The sequence below is a fragment of the Corvus kubaryi genome, unplaced genomic scaffold (assembly GCF_017639235.1).
Source record: "Corvus kubaryi isolate FWS band 111438036 unplaced genomic scaffold, C.kubaryi_AGA036_p1.0 133, whole genome shotgun sequence".
NCBI lineage: Eukaryota > Metazoa > Chordata > Aves > Passeriformes > Corvidae > Corvus > Corvus kubaryi.
In genome coordinates, this window is record NW_024580667.1 from 855,670 (window position 1) to 867,958 (window position 12,289).

At 41.1% G+C, this 12,289-nt stretch overlaps 1 protein-coding gene across 1 annotated transcript in view; it reads right to left on the reverse strand.

Moving 5' to 3' along the window:
* DSCAM (DS cell adhesion molecule) overlaps positions 1-12,289 on the reverse strand; it is a 437,619-nt gene that overhangs the window by 133,674 nt on the left and 291,656 nt on the right.

The window sequence follows — 12,289 nt, forward strand, 5'->3', positions numbered from 1 at the left end:
GAAAGGAAAGGAAAGGAAAGGAAAGGAAAGGAAAGGAAAGGAAAGGAGTTGAACAACTAAATAGGATTTAAATCAAACAGGCAATTTTTTCCTCCAGATCATTATTTCCATAGTAATAACTGTGTCTTTTTAGGTATCCAGTGGTACTTGGGGAGAAAAAAATCCACTTGTTTTATGGGAAGAGACAAAAAAGAGCACAGATTCCCCTGACTTAAACCAGCTGGATGGTTTATAACACTTGATACAGTCTGACTTCCCCTTTTCTGGGTATGAAAGCAATTTATGTTCGTGTGAGAGTGCAACTCCTCAAGGTCACTCACATTTCTGCATCTTTGAAATGCTCCCCTGGGTTAGTTTACATCACTCTGCATGAGAAATAGGCTAAAGCACTGTTAAGCTGAGCTGCTTTGGTATAAGCAAGCTGGAAGTATGTGACAGATCCCTTAAAAGTACTCAAACTGCTGTGCATTCCAAGCTAAAATATCCCTGGATGGCCCCAAGTTGAATCCCTGGTGCTTCCAAGCTCCTACATTTCACAGGTTCAGCTCGCTCAAACGCAAGAGGTGAAGCAAAATTTGCTTCAGGTTTATGTTTTGGGCTTCATCTGTCCTGTTGTCCCCTGCTTTTGAAAGTAATTGTAACTAAGCTGCAAAAGCCAACTCTTGCTCCAGGAAGTGTCCATGTGAGAGGTTTATAATTGTACAGCTAAGCCATGATGCCATTGGAATATGCTGGAATAATCAGCAAAGGAAGAAATAATCTTGAATATGGACAAGATCTAAGGAACTTCCTGGGAAATGCCAAAGACCAAATGTGCATATTCATATACAAATTCACATTTGTAACATCTGAAGGACTTGCTGGGTGTCAGCAAGGCCATGGTAGCTGCCCAGGTCAAGGGCCTTTCCCACAGCAAATGGGAGGAAATTCAACCTCTTTAATTGTCAGGTACTCTCCACATTCCCTGTGCTCGGCAGACACTGGGACACCCAGCACAGCCCAGCAGCTGCCAAGCCACTGGATTGCACATCCCTCATTCAGAAGAGAGGCTGACTTATTCTGCTCCTGGGCCTTGACAGGTGAAATAAGCAGATAACAGGCAGTCGAAGCAGAAAAAGTCATCCTAGCCAAGCAAAATAGTGCTTGTGCCAGCCTCCTCCTTCTGGCCACGTTGTTCTCTCCTTTCTCAGTTTTTGAATACCTCTTTAAGCATTTTTGGGAGGTCTTCCACGCTGGAAGGTTTAAGAGCCCAAAGGGAGAGAGTTAGCACCTCTGTGCAATGCATTATTTTCATTATATATATGAATAAAACTGAGGAGTCCTCATTCACAGCTGTCTCTCCACTGGTGGGTTCCTGAAATACTACTGGGAACAGCTGGATGCTACAGGGAATCAGCAAAACTCCTGAGGGCACCCAGGGATTACTGTGCTCTCCTGTAATGGTCTTCCTCACTGTTTAGGTGCATTCCCATTTTCCTTAAAAGCCAGGCACTTCATTTAGCTCTTATTTAAATCTCAGACCTGGGCATTTAGCAAGTGGTAATTGGATTTTCCACAGCAATATGCAACCACTTATGGAAGGTCTGTTCTCCCTTATTTCAGCTCGGCAAGTGACCACTTAAAAATCTGATAGCAGGAGATTCGCCTTGCTTGAGTGTGGGTTTATGGCTGTAAGTGCATGGCAAGGAGCCAGCTCGTACCAGTTATAAATGCAACATCTAGGTTACATTGCAAAGTAAGACAAAAATCCAGCAGAGTGCTGCTTTCTTGCACAGCACTTACAGTAATAGGCACTTATTTTAAAAGCCAGTTTTGAGATAAGATGGCAGAAGTGAGATCCTGCTGCACTGTTGTGTAGGTACATGTGGGCAATTACCCAAATCAACGGCTAGTAATTAAAGGCCAGGAAAAATAATCATCTAACAGATGCTCTTTCTACTGCTCTGATGATTTGCAGCAAAATGGACTTATGCAACAGCTCTATTTTCTGTCTCTGTCTGATTTTGTGATCACAAGTTTATACCATCTCACTTTCAGAAGTGACATTTGATCCTGCGAATCCTTTGCCCTTTGCAAGGAAAGAAATGGAAGCAAGAGAACAGGATTGTTTCTCAGGTACTTATCTATCAATATGGCAAGTCTATTAGTAGAGAAAATGTTCTTGTTAGGCCACTGATGACGTGATTTTGGAGTTTATTTTAACTGATATGAGAAAAGTTCAGGATGAGGGAACGGAACTGAGAACTTGCAGTGCTGACTGAAAGCCAGGTCACTGACATCAGCTGCTGCTTTACCATTCACTCCCAAAGGATAAAAACATGTGCTGGAGGACTTTTTCTTAAAGTTTAAGACAAATGTTAAGGCAACAACAACAAAACCCCCAAACCCAACCCAAATCTAAGCAACATATGTTAAATTTCCTAAATAGCCATCTCCTTTGCTAAACATCCTTCAGCACATCCCTGATTACATGAAAGACAACTGTGCACACACTACTTCTACAAATTCAATCTTCTAATGAAGAAATGGCTGTGGGAACAGAACATTGAAGATGCAATTTTTTTTTGGTTGATGTAACTTTAGGAATTAAATTTCACAGAATCACCCACAGAACCCAAACCATTTGATGACTTTGTGTTTCTATGATGTGAGTAGCCACATGTTCATGCACATAGACACAGGAATATTGGTAATTGAGGCCTTTAAGTTCCATAGATCAAACAGAGCAAGAGATCTTTTACAGCCTAATAGCATTTTTTGCAAAATGAAGTATAGGAAATTTCACCTGAAGTTTCATTTGTAAAAGCAGAGAAGCAGAGAGTTTAAATGTCATTGCCACTGGGCTGCTCCCACCATTGCCTGAGAACACATCACCTTGTACAAGGGAATTTTAAAGGAAAAAACTCTTTCACAAGTCAAGAAAGGTGGTTAGAGATACAACATGTACTCCCTCCCTGAAGGATCATTTCCCCTTTCTGAATTTGGTGCTGTGCTCACCTACATCCATACAATTACACCACATTGCTTTCCCAGGGGCATTTGGAAATTGTCCAAAGGAATTCGTCCAGGTGGAACCTCACACCAAATAACTGATGATAGAGAATCTAAAATTATTGTCACAAAGACACATAACTGCCTGCACAACACAGTTCCTGTGTGATCAAATATTCCAACTCAGAATTGGAAAAGAAAACAAAAATTGGATGTAAGACTAATTATTCAGTGGCCTGATGGAGACAGTTTAAAAAAAAATGGATGGGGCTAGATTAATCATAAGTAATTAGGCCAACAGTAAGAGCTCATTCTTTCATTATCTCCTGGTTTGACAGACCAAATCGATTCATTCCTCAGCCCTGCAGGATTCTAATAAGATTTATCTAAAAATGGAGCCATGCTTCTTTAGTTATCTATACTGTGAAGACACTCAGAAATCAATTGTTGTGGCCATAAGTGGACATTTCCTTTTTTTTTTTTCTCAAGAAAGATAAAAGCAACATATTCAGATTTGTTCAGCATCCCATTCCAGACAAATATTTGAATGTACAGTGTGGATGGGAGCTCACACACTGATGCAGTGGGCGAATCCTAATGCTTAGGGAGGGTTATGGGGTGAAGGAAACCTGTTTCCCACAAAGCAAACAGATTGCTGAAAGAAAATCTGCATTTGCAAATCCTTTCTTCTGATTGTACCTGACATGCACAGCAGGAAGAGGTGTAGGAAGCAGTGCCTTAAATTGCCCTGCATGCAGGCAGCTTTTCTTCCTACCTTGCATTTTCTGCTCCTTTTGTGAGCCCCCCCGGATAGAAATTTAATTTTTGCTTATGTTGATTACCACGGACTCTATCCACTGTGCTCACACTGAGCACCACTGTATGATTTTCAGAGGGATGTGAACAAAACCACCAGGCAATTTTTGAAAAACTATTTTGAAGATGAAAAGAAGGTACTACGAAAATAATAAAAAGCCAACTCTTTATGTTTGAAGGCAAAATTGCTTTCCTTAAAAAAAAGCTCCAAATTGCAGTGATGGAAGCAGTTGTAAAAGATCATCTTTGGCTAATAGTGACATGTGATATTTTATTTTTAAAGAAATAAACTCTTATCCGAGGCATAAAATATTTGCATATAAACTACCAGTTTTTTACAGTTTTCTTTTGCTGCAGGAGAATTATACAGAAAAATGTAACTGATTTGGCACCTGTGTCACTTGATACTCAAATGTAGTTTATATCCTACATATTTCTTCACATATTGCGAAATAATTTTTGTTATTTTTGTCATTACAATACAGTTTTGGTTTTCTTACTTAAAAGTAAAGATAGTGATAAAGGATATTAATAAATTAACAAGCAAAATGAAAAATTATAAAGAATCATGATGCAGTTCCTATTACAGCATTCAATAATTTAGAAAAAGAGTGAATAACCTTTTGAAATGCAGGCTTTTTACTGAGAAAGACAGTGATTAAGTCATTCAAAGTGCAGAAGAAGCTGATATATAAGAAATATAATTTAAGACTCTGCCCTCTATTTTGGCTGTTCAGAGAGAATTCTGCAAGTCCTAAACTCATATAAAATAATAATGGGGAGCTCTGAGGCTTTGTCCTGCTGGAACAGGGTTACTTTCTAAAAGAGATGTACGTTAAAGCTGTCAAGACTGACATAGACAAAAAAAGATGAGGGGAAAGGGAAAGGGAAAACGAAAGGGAAAAGCACAGTACTGCAAGAGCTGCCTTTTCTGAAGTGGAAATAGGCACGTGTACTGCATACACACACTAAATTAATTTACATCCCACTATTGCTTTACAATTCTCTCTTGATATAAGTTTATTTAATCTTTGTTAGCAAGACATAGACCCAACTTTTGATGACATTGCAGATATAAAAATAAGCTGCAATAGATCCTGCATTCACTTCCTCCCCCAGACGCCAATATTAAACCCATCAAACACACTGCAAACAACTCCCACCTCACAAATGAAACTAATGTATTCACAGCAGCATTTGTATTTTAAAATGTTGCTCAGAAAAATTAGTAACTTTAATAGCATGAAAATCCATGTAAATGTAGAGATCTAAGCATTAAATGCCCCTGAAGGTAAATATTCCAGAAAAATCAAGTCTGTGTATCTATATCCATGCTGCATTTGAAAATAGTTTGATTCAGATAAACCACTAAACATCACTACTGGATTTGGGCATGGTTAGTGGTCAGTCATTACTCCTGTACCACAAGGACTGATGGAAAAAAAGAAATAACTTATGAGGACACTATTTGTATTTGGACACATCCTTTGCGGCTGACTTGGAGATTTTGAACCACTTTGTAATTTCAAGAAAACATCAGAAATGAATATATTCAAAGAATTTTTATTCTATAAGAGCGATGTGTTCTGACAAGAACTTCTGGGATAAATGTCCAAGTGTAATTCCTGTGTTTTCCTCAGCCCAGCAGGGCCAGGGAGCTCCTGGAGCGGGGCCGGCGGAGGCTGCGCAGCTGAGGAAGGGCCTGGAGCAGCTCCGTGCCCAGCACAGGCTGAGGGAGCCGGGGCTGCTCAGCCTCGAGAGGAGCCCCAGCTGAGAGGGGCCCTCAGCCCTGGCTGTCCCTGGCTGCAGGGAGGGCTCAGGGCAGGGCCCGGGCTCTGCTCCGGGGCCCGGCAGCGGCACCAGAGCCACGGGCAGGGCCTGAGCCCGGCAATTGCCCTGCACAGGAGGCAGAACTGCTGCCCTGGGCAGTGAGGATGCTGTGAAGAGGGACAAGACTCAAGGAAAATGCCTGAAGCTGAGCCAGGGGAGGTTTAGACTGGAGATCAGGGAAAGGTTCTTCCCCCAGCGGGTGCTGGGGCACTGGAACAGGCTCCTCAGGGCAGTGGTCATGGCCCCAAGCCTGCCAAGAAGCTCAAGAAGCATTTGGACAACGCTCTCAGGCACATGGTGTGACTCTTGGGGTGTCCTGTGCAGGGCCAGGGGTTGGACTGGATGATCCTTGTGGGTCCCTTCCAGCTCAGGATATTCTGTGATTCTATGATTCTAAACTGCCAGTAAGAATAATCTCCGGAATATTTCCTCCCAGCTAAAACATTTCGGGATTACTGTTTATTCCATTTGAGCACAGTAGGGTTTGATGAATCATGCCAAATACAAGATACTGAAATTTGTACTTTCTCAATGATGGTTATTAGGAATGGATTATCTGTCTAGCTGGTATCAATCCCTGCCACATCACCATCTCAGCAGAAGGAATAGATCAGATATTATAGTCTTGTTTCAGCAGTGTTCAGAGACAGAGGAGCTGCAGCCCTGGATCTGAAATGATCTCTGTGGCACAGTTTTCCAACCACAGTTGGCCAAACCTGGACACAGAGTTCATTGCCATCTGAGAGCCACATAACACCTCTGAATAAAGTGATAATTTGACAGGACACAAGAAATATTAATATTGAGGAAGGAGAACATGTTGAAATACCTGTGGTATATATATTACTAATCTGTTCAGTAAAGAGAGAAAATAAAACAGCAGCTAGAGTACATATATTTGTGAATCCCATCCTTTATGAGGCTTTCTAAAAAACATGATGGTGTGAAAGCATTTGAAAGACTAAATTGTCACAACTTTCTTAAACTGATTATTTTTCAGGAAAGCCTCAATAGTGTGTATCCACTATGAAAACTTCCACAGAAAGGAAACTTCTGAAAATAAACCTCACCCATGCTTCCTTTTCAATGTTGCCATTTGGGCATCAAAAAACTGAGAGAGACAGGCTTTAAAAAAATAAAAAAAGCAATAAAAATGATACTGTTGATACAGCAAAGTCTGTATGCACTTCTGGGAGAAAAATCTGCTTCCCCTTTCTGCTGGAAACATTGCTGTGCACCCAGCCTTGAAGAAGAGAAAAAGGGCTGCTATATTCTTGTTCGAAAAATATTTCTTTAAAAAAAAAAAAGAAAAAGAAAGAGAGAGTGGGTCTTACCTCTCCTCCTTAAATGAGAGCATTGCAAAGATTTGCATACAAACCCACCTGAGTATTTGTGCTGCAGCACAGCTGGCAATTATCTTACAAGAGAATTGCCACAGGCTTGGCGCTGCCGAGAGGAGCAGGGAGCATTTGAAGGCATGGAAGAAAAGGGATATTCCAGCCTTCTACCAGCTACCTTGAACATACTTCATGTTTAATTTCCCTCTGTTGCCAGAGGCGCTGTGTTGTTATGACAGCTGATCTGCCATGGAATAGCTGTAAAGGAAAATCAACAAAGGATCGCTCCAGCGATTCTCGGCGCAATTTATCGGTGCTCGTGTCTGGCGGCTGCTGCCGCCTGTCGGGGTAATGACACATGATGGGTGATTAAAGTGCAAGTCCCTAAATCAAAGCTGCGCCAGCAGTTTGAAGAGGCAGAAAACAGCATTTAGACCCTTGTTCCTTTCTCATTGTGGGAGGACCTCATTAGGAAAAAAATGGGCTGCTTTGCTAACTAGAGGGAGCGCTTGGATCCACAGGGATCCCTTGTGTTTCCAAGATTCACTCACGGCATCTTTTAGACTCTGCATTTCATGAAAATAAACAATCAGAGTCATAGAATCATGGGACAGTTTGGGTTGGAATGGACCTTAAAGATCATCTAGTTCTAAACCCCCTGCCAGGGGCAAGGACACAAAATTAAAACATAGAGAGCATTACAGTTCCTCACCACTGTCTTGGAGTTGGACAGTTTATTCAAAACCTCATATTTAACACAGTTTTTGCCTTTTTTTTTTTTTTTTCCAAGAAATAGGGGGTAAAAGAGAGAGAGAGCTGCCTGTCATGAGGGCAAGGGCAAAGGTGGGCAAGGGCAGCTCACCAGCTCAGCAGAAAGGACTGTTTGGGACATGGAAGTAGTTTCAATTCAAGGAAATCACTTTTTTTTTCTTTGTCTGTGCCACACTCTTTCATTCTCAGGACACATGCAAGCCATCCAGCTAGAGATTTTTACCAATTTTGGCCAAATCTGTCCATTTCACAAAAGTGAAATACCTGAGATAACCGCAAAATAAGGATGAAGAATCAAATAAATGAAAAAGCCTTTTTTTAAAAAAAAAAAGATGGTAGAAATGTCAGAAGAAGAAAACAGTAAATCAGGGCAAAAGAGAAGGGAACTTTTGTCTTGTTTTGTTTTTCCATGGAAAGTAGTATTTACAGACCATGAGACTGTGAGAAAAATGGAGCAAAGAAAGATTAAGAAATATCAAAATAACTGGGCTCAGGTGAATTTGCCATAGCATTATTGCTGTCCTTCTTATACATGTTTTTTGGAGGTATTAGAGACAGTGATTTTAAGCTTCCTTTACCACATATCATGGATAATCTATCTTTGCAAATGTAGAACAGGCAATGCCACCCTTACTGACACCTTGTGGGATACATGCATTTTAATGAGAAATTGGCTTTTCATACACAAGGAAAAGTAGCAATCGGGCAGATCTCAACGTTCCTGTGCTCTCAGCAAGGAATTCTTTTCCTAAAGACTAAAATGAGCATTTAGAGGCACCCTGGTGAGCAGAGCACAGCGAGTTCTCCATCACAACTTGCTGGCTTTGCTGCTGGTGTCGCAGCAGAGCAAACTCATTTGCCTGGTCACATGGAAATTGTCCCTTTATCCTGCCTGGATAAAGCTTCACAGGCAGAGCTTTCCATCCATCTCAATAAACAAATGCTGCAGTGCTTCAGCCATATGGTGGAACTACTGCTAGCTTGCAGTGGAGAAAAGAGCTCCACGCCATTCAGGCTCCATCCACAAGCATCTTCTGGGTTTATTTGTGTTTGTAACTACTGGTATATTTTATTTCTTCTGCAGTAGCAGTTAGTTATGTGATTGAGGTCTCTTTGCTCCATGAGTTGTCTGAAGATGGTGAGAAACAAATCTGGCCTGGAAGAAGTCACGGTCAACATGGACAAGCAGCACTGTAAGAGAGGCAGGGGCAGCAGAAACATGACATGGTGCAGGAACAGGGCATCAGTTTTACCAGGCTCCCTTTCCCAACCAGCTCCTTCTCCTGTTATTCCACCAACTCTTGTCATAGGCAACAATTTATTTTTTTTTTTTCTTTAAAAAAATGTCTGAGTGGTGAAACTTGGCATTAAGAATTAGCTGGGATTAGCATGTTCCTGCTGGAAGGAGCTGTGGATCTGACTGACAGCTTTAGGTTTATGCATTAAACACATATAATGCCAATAGCTCAGAAGCATATTTGAGGGGAAAGTGAATGAAGCAATTCTGTTTTCTTGGCAGACAGGATTTGTTGGAAATGTTTTGATGATCAGATTAAAACTTGTCAGGCTCCACACTGTCATGAAAAGAAGTGATAGATTTAAGAAGGGGCAGGGCTAATGTGGTTGCCTCCAACAGATTATTTACACATGAAGATGCATGCCTTAATGCAAGCTTGCTTTTCAGGAGGTAATTTTTTCAGGATACCATTCTATCATGTTATATATAGCCCCTAAAGTGGAATTAGGAAGTGTGACATTTATTCAGATGAAGGCAGGCAGGCAGTCTGTTTTAAGTACTTGTCTCCTCCCCTGTGACTCCTAGGCAACCTTTAAATAATTTTAGTTCTTCCCTTCATGTTAAAGGCTCATTATCCTTTATAGAAATTCTTCAGAAGTCTTCTCATCCCAAGCACCAAGAGTCATTTCTCAAGACAGCACCAGATTCCTTGTTCCAGATCTCTCATAACTTTCTAATATTGTGTGTCTTAGTGAACATGGAATTTGGGAACTACTTATCCTTGAATCACAAGAAGAGAAAAATTCACTGATCATGATTTTTATGTCCATTCCTTGAAAAGAAAGGGAGAAGGATAATAGCTGCTAAATGAAAATTTTCTGCGCCGTGGTTCCCGATTCAGCATTGATGCTGGCAGCTTGCTCTTTTCACATTTTCTGATGGTATTCCTGATTCCTCTTTCTTTTCCTCTTCTTCTTTTCTGTTTTCTTTTCCTTTTTTCTTTTCTTTTCCTCTTTCTTTTCATTCCCTTCTCACGCAATTTCCCTTCAACCAGGAAGCTGGATCAGCTCCTCTGACATGAAGGTGTCACTCAACAAACACTGAGGCACTAAATAAATGTATATTTGGAATTATTACAACTTCCCCCTTAGCGCTAAGAGTTTGTTAAGCAAGCCAAGCTGGTTTATAGCTTGACATGGGTTTTCACTAAGAAAAAATCCATCCGTTTTAGAGGAAGTCATGGAAATACATTAAATCAATTTTCATCCAGTCCACTCATGAACTACCAAAACAAAGATTTTCCTACTCTTTTCTGACAGCAAAGGTCAACATCTTTTTTGTTTAGATACAAGTGACAATGACAATTCAGGAGGAGTAAAGCATCAGCTCATTTACGAGGTTTTTTAATAAGATCTATGAAAGTTAAAACTTTATCCAGCAGTGTTACTGGCAGAGCAGGTAAAAACTTCTATCAAACATGGAGAAGAATCTCCTGTGCACAAGAGGGTTTATTTTTAAATTGTGATGCTATCACTGGTTAGCACCTGCATGCATGAGGTATCTGTGGCACAAGGAACAAGAAGTGAAGGAATTAGGTGTAAAGGGACTGCTGCCATGTTTTTCTTTCTGAGGACCAGTCTAGTTTCATGATCAGTGACCAAATCCATCTAAGCCACTCTGCTTTCTTCTATCCGGTGATTTGAGCTACTGCTCATGGATAGACTGAAGGAAGGTGGGAAGGCAATTTGCCACAAGAAAATGCATCAATGCTAATCCTTGTTTATGTTTTGGAGGCTGTTTCTTACCAACTCTGTCACCCAGAAACAACTGCATGGGCCAGGTCTCACCTGCTGCCTCTGCGTAGGGAAGGCATTTAGGGCGACCTCATGGAGAAGGACCAACTAATGGAGAACACTGTGAGTTTCATGAAGGAAGGCCAAGGTTTTTACCTAGAGGAGGACTTAACTTGAGAACCAGGGTCCAGGAATGGGCTTGTGAGGAGAATAAAGTATCCAGAATAATCACACAGAAAAAGGAAACAGTGAATGACAAGAGAGGCTAAAGGCAAATCCAGGCCCCCACTTTGGAGTCAGTCTACCTGACCAGGTGCAAATATTATGAGCCACAACCACACCACAAGAACAGGGGATCCAGCCATACCTGAAGACCATTTCCCCAGAGCATCTTGTCCTTAATGAGTGTTTGATGGAAGCTAAAGCTCTGCCTCTTCCATGCTCACACCAACACCCTCCCAGTGCTCTCTCCAGCAGCCGCGCTGGAGCTGGACTGGTGTCAGTGTGGGTGTTGAGGGGCACAGGCTTCTATCTCAGAGCCAGAGGGGTTTTCATTAGATTCAAGCAGCAACTGGCTCCTCAGGGAAGCTCCTGCTCTTATTTGATAAGGGATGCTCTTTTATCACACATGAAACTGCATGCAGTGATCAGACAGGCAGCGTGCACGGCTGCCAAGCAGAGGGAAGCTGACTCTTGGTAGAGTATTACAGCAGTGCCTTACTCCTGCAATTGAAGATTGGCCCAAAAATGGCCAGTTCTGCAAACCACAGAAGCTGGAACTTCTACCAACCCACAGAAAAAGTGTTCAATTAATAAATTTGCTGAAGAGGCCGTCATGCTGGTTTTTAGGAGATGAAGTCACTATGGTAAATTAGAGTGGAGAGGATGTCTAAGGTATTTGGGCTTGCAGATTTTTGACACTCTTAAAAGAACTTAGTTATTAATTCTCAGCAACAAACAACACCCCGAAACCTAAACATTAATGGTCTAAAGTGCACTCTCCAACAGAAAAGAAATTGGATTTTTCTTCCTTTCTGGAAAAAAAAAATTCTCTTTACTTTCAAGGGCAAAACTTTTTCAAGCTAATTGGCATCCCAGAACATCAAAGCATTCTGTAAATCTTCAAAAATCCTACAAATGCAAAAATACATAGTGTGGTGACCTCTTTCAGTACTGGTCTGACAGGTCATCCAGGAACATTTGGCATGCTGATGTGTCAATAGTCTCTTTTTTTCTCTATCTCTAAACCTCTCTTTCTCTATCTCTAAACCTTTTTATCCCATACTATTTCCTCTATTTTCTAAACTGTGTTGATGTTTCAAGGAATTACAGCTGACATGCACTTGAAAACTGGATTGCTTTTGTCTCGTGTGCCTGGAAAATACAGACAGGTTGAGCTTTTGCAATTAGATGGATTTTCTGAAAATTATCGGGCTAAGTGAAAATAACTACTGTGGCTGTATCTATAAAATCTTAGAGCATGTTGTAATATCTTGTGGTATCTACCTGTAGTA